The sequence below is a fragment of the Labeo rohita genome, chromosome 23, assembly GCF_022985175.1.
Source record: "Labeo rohita strain BAU-BD-2019 chromosome 23, IGBB_LRoh.1.0, whole genome shotgun sequence".
In the NCBI taxonomy this organism is placed as follows: domain Eukaryota; kingdom Metazoa; phylum Chordata; class Actinopteri; order Cypriniformes; family Cyprinidae; genus Labeo; species Labeo rohita.
Window position 1 is genome coordinate 18,076,940 of NC_066891.1, and position 6,888 is coordinate 18,083,827.

General features: G+C 36.6%; 1 protein-coding gene across 3 annotated transcripts in view; it reads right to left on the reverse strand.

Moving 5' to 3' along the window:
• Positions 1-6,303, reverse strand: part of kcnab2b (potassium voltage-gated channel subfamily A regulatory beta subunit 2b) — a 74,106-nt gene extending 67,803 nt beyond the window's left edge. Inside the window, exons 1-2 of one of the 3 annotated variants that reach the window (XM_051096427.1) lie at positions 6,205-6,303; positions 1,069-1,151 (exon numbers count right to left, since the gene is read on the reverse strand). The gene's annotated coding sequence lies outside the window, so the exon portion shown is untranslated. Of the gene's footprint in view, positions 1-1,068; positions 1,280-6,204 lie in introns of those variants that run through there. The other 2 variants (XM_051096430.1, XM_051096429.1) reach the window with 2 other exon arrangements.
• Positions 6,304-6,888: the final 585 nt, after the last annotated feature.

Below are 6,888 nucleotides of genomic sequence, written 5' to 3' on the forward strand. Positions count from 1 at the left end.
TTGAAAGTGATTTGGTTTTGCAGTGCTTGCTTACAGTAGACTGGACATAAGTGCAAAAGTCTACATCCCATTTTAAGATTACAGGGATGACAACAGATTTTGGGGATTGAGCTATAAGACAAAACATTCACACATAAGACTATATTAGATATCTAACAACAGATAAATTCATCTTAAGTCACAGTACATTTACAGTACCAGGACATTCTATATGTACTGATATATAGAATACAGATCATATAGAACGCGTTATAAGAGTTCACAAGGATCTGTAAAATTGTGATAAATTTCACAGTGCCACTCTAACAAAACTGGTATTGTATGATGCATAACTAAGAACTTTATATACGGTTTTGTAAAATCCATTTAAATGCATTTTAACTCGATAATGCATTAAATAACACTTTTAAAGTGACAGTTCACACAAAAAGGAACTCACCCTAATGTCAATCCAAATAAATCCAAATCAAGACTTTTTCAAAATATCTTCTATTATCTTCCACAGAAGACACAAAGTCATACAGGTTTGGAACAACACAAGAGTAAATCATGAGAGAGTTTTCATTTTTGGGTGAACTATCCCTTTAAATCATCAACATTAGCAGCGCAATGCTAAGCTGGACGTCCAGTCACTGTAATACCTTCTGTCCACCTTTTTGTTCTCATTTTCTCCAGAATAGATAATCTGGACTATCACAATGATCTCACTCCAGGGAAAATACAGTTTAACTGAATATATGAGGCTCCTAGCAACCCTATGACTGCAGTGAGCCAATCACAGTGCAGAGTTTGAACTAAAGCCAAAACTCTGCGAAAGTAGACAGTGATCACCTACAGAGTGCTAAAACATGAGGGATGCATCAGCGTACAAATAAAGACGCAATACATCTCTTCTAACATTACCAGACATGACATTTGTTAAGGTTATTTCCAACAAAATACAACTGGTTTAGCAACTCTCACTGAGCATCAAAGAACACAAAGGATTCTGGCATTAAACATGGAAAAAAAGACTACAGATACGACTCTAGTATGGGTAAAAAAAACATACTGCAGTTGCACACTCACCAGTGTCTTGTGCTGTGTTTCTGCCTGATAACTCCAGCTTGGCTTTCAGTGTTGAAACGCAGATGGGCTGAGCAGAATCCTGTCTGAAAGGTGTAAGATAGAGAAAGGAAGAGACAGACAGGGAAGAGAAAGAAAGGGAGGAGTGCGCTCAGGATGTTGCCAGTGCTTTGGCTTGCAGTAATGTATTCCTCTCCAAGCTCAGCGAATCTGCTACCCAGCTATGCAGATCATCAACTCTAAATGTGTGTGTGTGCCTGTGTGAATGTGAGGAAATGTATTTAAGGGTAAAACACAAAAGAATAATAAATGCTGTTATTTAAGTGCTGAGTAAACTAATCAAAAGCCATTCAGAGCAGTCATGTAGATGTAAGTCTGTACTGGAGATGCTGTGACAATGTCAATTCAACCATCAGGCAAACAAAACATGCATAAAAATGGACTAAATATTAAATGAACAAACACAGGTGTTTCATCTTACATGACTGCTTTCACTGCTGCTGACCGTTTCTGTGATGATCCATTGGCTATCTAACAAAAAATGCTTTGTAATGCACTCTTTGATGATAAATGTGTATAAGAAACAGGACAGAAAACAGGCTGTTGCTAATGATTTTCTATCTAAAGGTGCGGTGATTGACTGATAGAGCTGACTTATGATGCAAAACATCCTCTAAAATTTCACATTATGCCTTGGAATGACAATATGTCATCTATTGGATTTCACAAATAGCTTTACACAAATATCTGATCCGTGTTAAGCCAATTACTTGTGACGCATCTAAAAATCAATCAGCTCTTTAAAACGGTCATGATTCTGATGAACTATTTTGATTCTTCACTCTGAGAAATGAAGGTTCCAAAAGGAAGTTTTTACAGTGCTGCCACATCAATGCCTTTTGGAACTATTATGAAGAAAATTTTAGTAAACAGTTCTTAAAAGAACCATTTTTAGCATTTTAGTTCCACTATAAAGAGCCTTTTGTGGAATGGAAAGGTTCCAAAAATGTTTAAGGTTCTTCATGGAAATTTCAGTGCCAATAAACAACCTTTATGTTAGTTGTCTGAACTGTGGATCAGAAGTTATTGAGATACGCATTCTATCTGCTTCAACTGACTATTGTCTTTTTGTGAACTCTGACAAAACATTCATGCTGAATCATTCTACTACCCAGCATGCTTTATGGATATACTGTCTGGGATCATGATCGATTTACAGGGCAAGTAAATAACAGCTAAAAGAAAATGTCCTAACACTGTTCTTTCAAGTGATTGTTACTTGTGTCTTGGATGTTAACGGAGATCAAGTGCCTCGTCAAGTACCGCAAGCATGAAAAAATACAAATTTAAAAGACTTTAGTTTGATCTGTTTAGTTTTGTATAGTGCTGGGCGAAATACCGGTGAATAGATCTCTGTTAACTGCATAGACTTCTGACTAACGATTGTAGAACTTTTAGAACTATTAAAGGAACACTCCACTTTTTTTGAAAATAGGCTCACTGTCCAACTCCCCTAGAGTTAAACAGTTGAGTTTTGCCTACTGCACCCATGGTACGGCAACAAGTTCCTTGATTATTACGTCGAAATGAGAGTATAGTTCCTAGCCATATTGGTCTAGAAAATCGCAACTTCGTCGGTCTTAGTACATGATGTAACTACAGAAGACTTAAGTTTTAAATAGGAAAAATATTGTCATTATATATGGTCAATTTTGAGTGAGATGCTAACGGTCTAATCAGATTCAATGATCTATGCTAAGCTATGCTAAAAGTGCTACACCCAGACCTGGAGATCGGCTGAATGGATTTGAAAACGGTAAAACTCAACTGTTTAACTCTAGGGGAGTTGGAAAATGAGCCTATTTTCAAAAAACGCGAGTGTTCCTTTAATAACACACAACTAATTGTGTTTTCACTACGCGTTATCAGTCGGCCATATTGGCGGCACTGAACGTAAACAATGCCACAGAACCGAATGGAACTCACAAATCTGGCTGATTATTGCTGCTGAAAATGGTCAATTATTGTCATGTTTTGGGCTGTACTAATCAGTTGGACTGGGAAAAACATTTGGAGTACTACAGACTGCCAAAAGTTTAACAAATAAAGCAGAAGAGTGCAAAAGACTGTATGAGGAAAGAAGGCGTTTGTGGTTGGCCAAACTGAACCAGGATTTTCAGGGCAAGAAAAAAAAAAAAAGAACATTCATATTTGTTCGTATGTATCTTTGCCATATTAATTTTAGTTTGTCAAAATATTGCGCCCTTTCCTGCTTACTAAGTCCTTCTCTATATGATTTAGCAGCTTCCACGCATTTTTTACATGGTATTATTAGCAGAACAAAATATTCTGTAAAACGTTAACCATGCAATCCATGTTGTTGTTTACATCCGAGTATCACCAATACATTACACCAGAATTTGCATTTTCATTCAGTTCATCTGCTGTTTTTGTTTTGTTCAGATGTTTTATGTAGCATAATTTCACAAAGATAAGGCCAGATCATTCTACTTTTGCTTTAAATGTTGAAATTGTACAATCTGTTTTACATCAAAAACTGCTCATGCTACATGTAGCATGTTTGTTAGGATTGTGATCAAAATGCAGTGGTTCTGCAACTGCTTCATTCATTCTGAGTCAGGGGGAAAACAGTGATAAACAATACATATTTTTGGTCAAACCACCCAGCAATACTATATAGTAATATAGTTAACAGACAATCTTCCACAGCTTTCACAACTAAAATTCAAGAGTTATAACCTTTAGCAAGTCACTTAACCTCAGGCTACTTGTGCTTAGAATAAAAAAGTACTTAAAATCTCTTTTAAATGACAAAATAAGGAACCAAATATGCTTAAAATGCTACTTCACACACTTCAATGACAATGTAAGTGCGCTAACATGGAACAGTGAAATACCTCATCATATTACAGGTTCCAGCAGGCTAAACTATCACTTTGCTGCCAGGGATACAGAGGTGAAGGAACACTTTCTATAGATAAGCTCCAGTTTCTGTCTGGGCTGTATAAGGTGACGCTGCATCACGGTATTTGTTCCATCCAACTAAACATTCAACACTTTACTGAAACTCGCACCTAAAGCTCAAGGAGCATCACTGGAAATAGAGGTGATAGCTGCTGAAGTAGGTGACGGCAAAGCTCAGCTACAGGCCCTGTCCTTGAAGTGCAGAGACAGGAACATTTCCATCCTCTCTGTCACTTCGGGTCTTACAGATCGTGGTGATAGACTTGCTTCGAGCAGCTGAAGTCTTTTATGTCACACCACTTACGTCATGCAAAAAACCTTGTGCGAAAACGGAACCTTTGAAGCTATAAAGATACATACATATGTAAATATTCTTATATGTCTTATCAAAACCTAGGTGAATCACATGATAATGAGTACTGAACAAACAAATCAGCATCTTTAATTTAGATATTCAGATATATAATGTTACGTTACCATGCGCAATGCATTTGGCAAAAAAAATTTATGGAGTTCATAATAGTGTTTACTGCTGCTTCAGCTTTGGCATTAAAAAGGATACGAGGTGCTGAATGGACAGATTTGTTCTCTGGACCATGTTTTGAACAAGTGTCTTTTTACCAAGGTCAATAGCATTGAGCAAAAACAGCTCAACTGTTCTCTGATAATGGATATTAAATTTCATTTAGAGGTCAAATAGTAATATGTCACATGTTCTGAAAAAACATAAATTTGATGCCTTGTTGTGAAAAAAAAAGTTATGTTATTAACATTATTAAAAGCATCAGGAGGACTTTAAACCAATTAAAACAGAAATATTTTGCAAATGCAAATACCTGATATTGACATCCACTGTGCAAATATGAAATCAATTTCACACAAAATTGGGACAATTACATCTACTTCCAATTAAATGCAATCATGTCTCATATTTGTGTGTTAAAACAGAATTATCAGAATCAGTATCATAGCATAATAATGTACTGTATAGATTTATTTTTGAGATTTCCAAAAGACTGCATTTTTAAATTCTTTATGTTATCAAAGATTAATTTTAAGTGACCAGCAGATGACAGCCAAGGTCATTTAAATGTATAAACAGAAACTGAGCATGCACAATTAAATACTGAACATCAACCAATACCTATAATAGGTTTTCACATCAAAACCTGCCCAACTGCTACTCAAAATACACATATTTTGGGAGTGTTCCCCTGGTAAAATTTGCATTCCAGGGGATAAATATCACATTATTGGTGTCACCCATGGACATGAAAAACGACTGCAATAAATTAAAAAATGTCTAATATTGGCCAATAACAAATTTGGTACAGACGTACTTTAAATCTCTATTTATATAACTTCTTCACTGGAGTCCCAATGACTAAAGCCGTAATTAATAATGTATTAATACATCTACTTAAATGACAAATCCATCAGTCTCCTGAGCTCACCTTAAGCAATGAAATGCAATGACAACCTTGGAAACCAATACAAAGAGTCAAAAGGTAAAGAAGATAATGTTCTGTGCCAATGCTTAACAGCACACAGGACAGTGCATGGTTAAGGAAATGTTACCTTGTCTTGTCATTAGGGTTACAACCAGGTGAGCTTAGCATTAGATCAATGAAAGTTAGCCTGTACCTACCACTAAAGCTCACTGCCCTAGTTCAACAAAATTGTTTACATTTGAGCTACTAGACCTTCAACAGGTAAAATCTTAAACGACTATGCAAAAGTTGAAGAAGCCACTTCTTCAAATAGAAAAGATAGAAATAAAGTCATGTACACGGTTAGGTCATTAGGGTCAACGAGGTCTAGCAGGACGAGACGACACGGGAACGCGGGCTGATTTATAAACCTTTAATATTCTTATAAATATCCCTAATTGTCCTTGACAGAGAGAAATGCACCACAGGTGGACCTATATATTATTTCTATATAATGCTTATACACTTAACGTATCTGCTTTTTAAACTGTTGTCTGCAAATATGTGCCCGCGCTAAGAGTTGTAAACACATATTTGTGTCCTCGTGCACGCGAACTGCCTTACCTCTCAATTGTAAAACGCGCGTTCTCGCTGTGAGATGATGTCGGGGAATTCCTAATATAAAACAACAACACAGACATTGAACAAATCCCGCTGCTCTCACCTCTAGCGCAAAGCCACGCGCCACGGATGCACACGAGCAGCTGTCATGGGCAACAGTACAACGGTAGGAAGCAAACCGGTGTTTATGACGCCATTTGTGAGAGTCGCGGTGTGTGAGGTAATCCACTAAACGTTGTGTCATGACGTCAGCGCGGTGGCTAGTATAACGTGCAACGACGGTCACAATGGTCTTTCACTCGAAAAGACTTTGCTTGTGTGTCTTTTCTGGTTTTTAAACCGGACGTGGTATAAAAATATTTCAGCAGCTTACAGCAGCATCTTCAGATAGAGGTGACACGAAAGACATAGTATTAGTGATAATAGTCTATGCCATGCTAACCCTGTTAAAAAACAATGTGTGATGGTTTTGCTGGTTATAATGGGACTTGTATTGGTTTTAATGGAAACTGTAGTGGACCCTGTGAGTTTCTACTGGTAACTGGTTGCCTTCTATTGGTGGCTTGTTAAAACCACTAAGTCCTAATAGAATATGTCCCAAAATACACTACAGAATACCAATTTTAATGGTTTTAATGGTTAAAAGTTGATGTTTGTAATGGTGGTAGTAATAGTAGTGGAAACCATTAGAATAACTGTGATGGTTTCTATTGTTTTTTTGTTTGTTTAGTTTTTTTTAGTGTGGAAAATACTTGAAACTATTTTAAATCTAGTTTATAAAATTTTG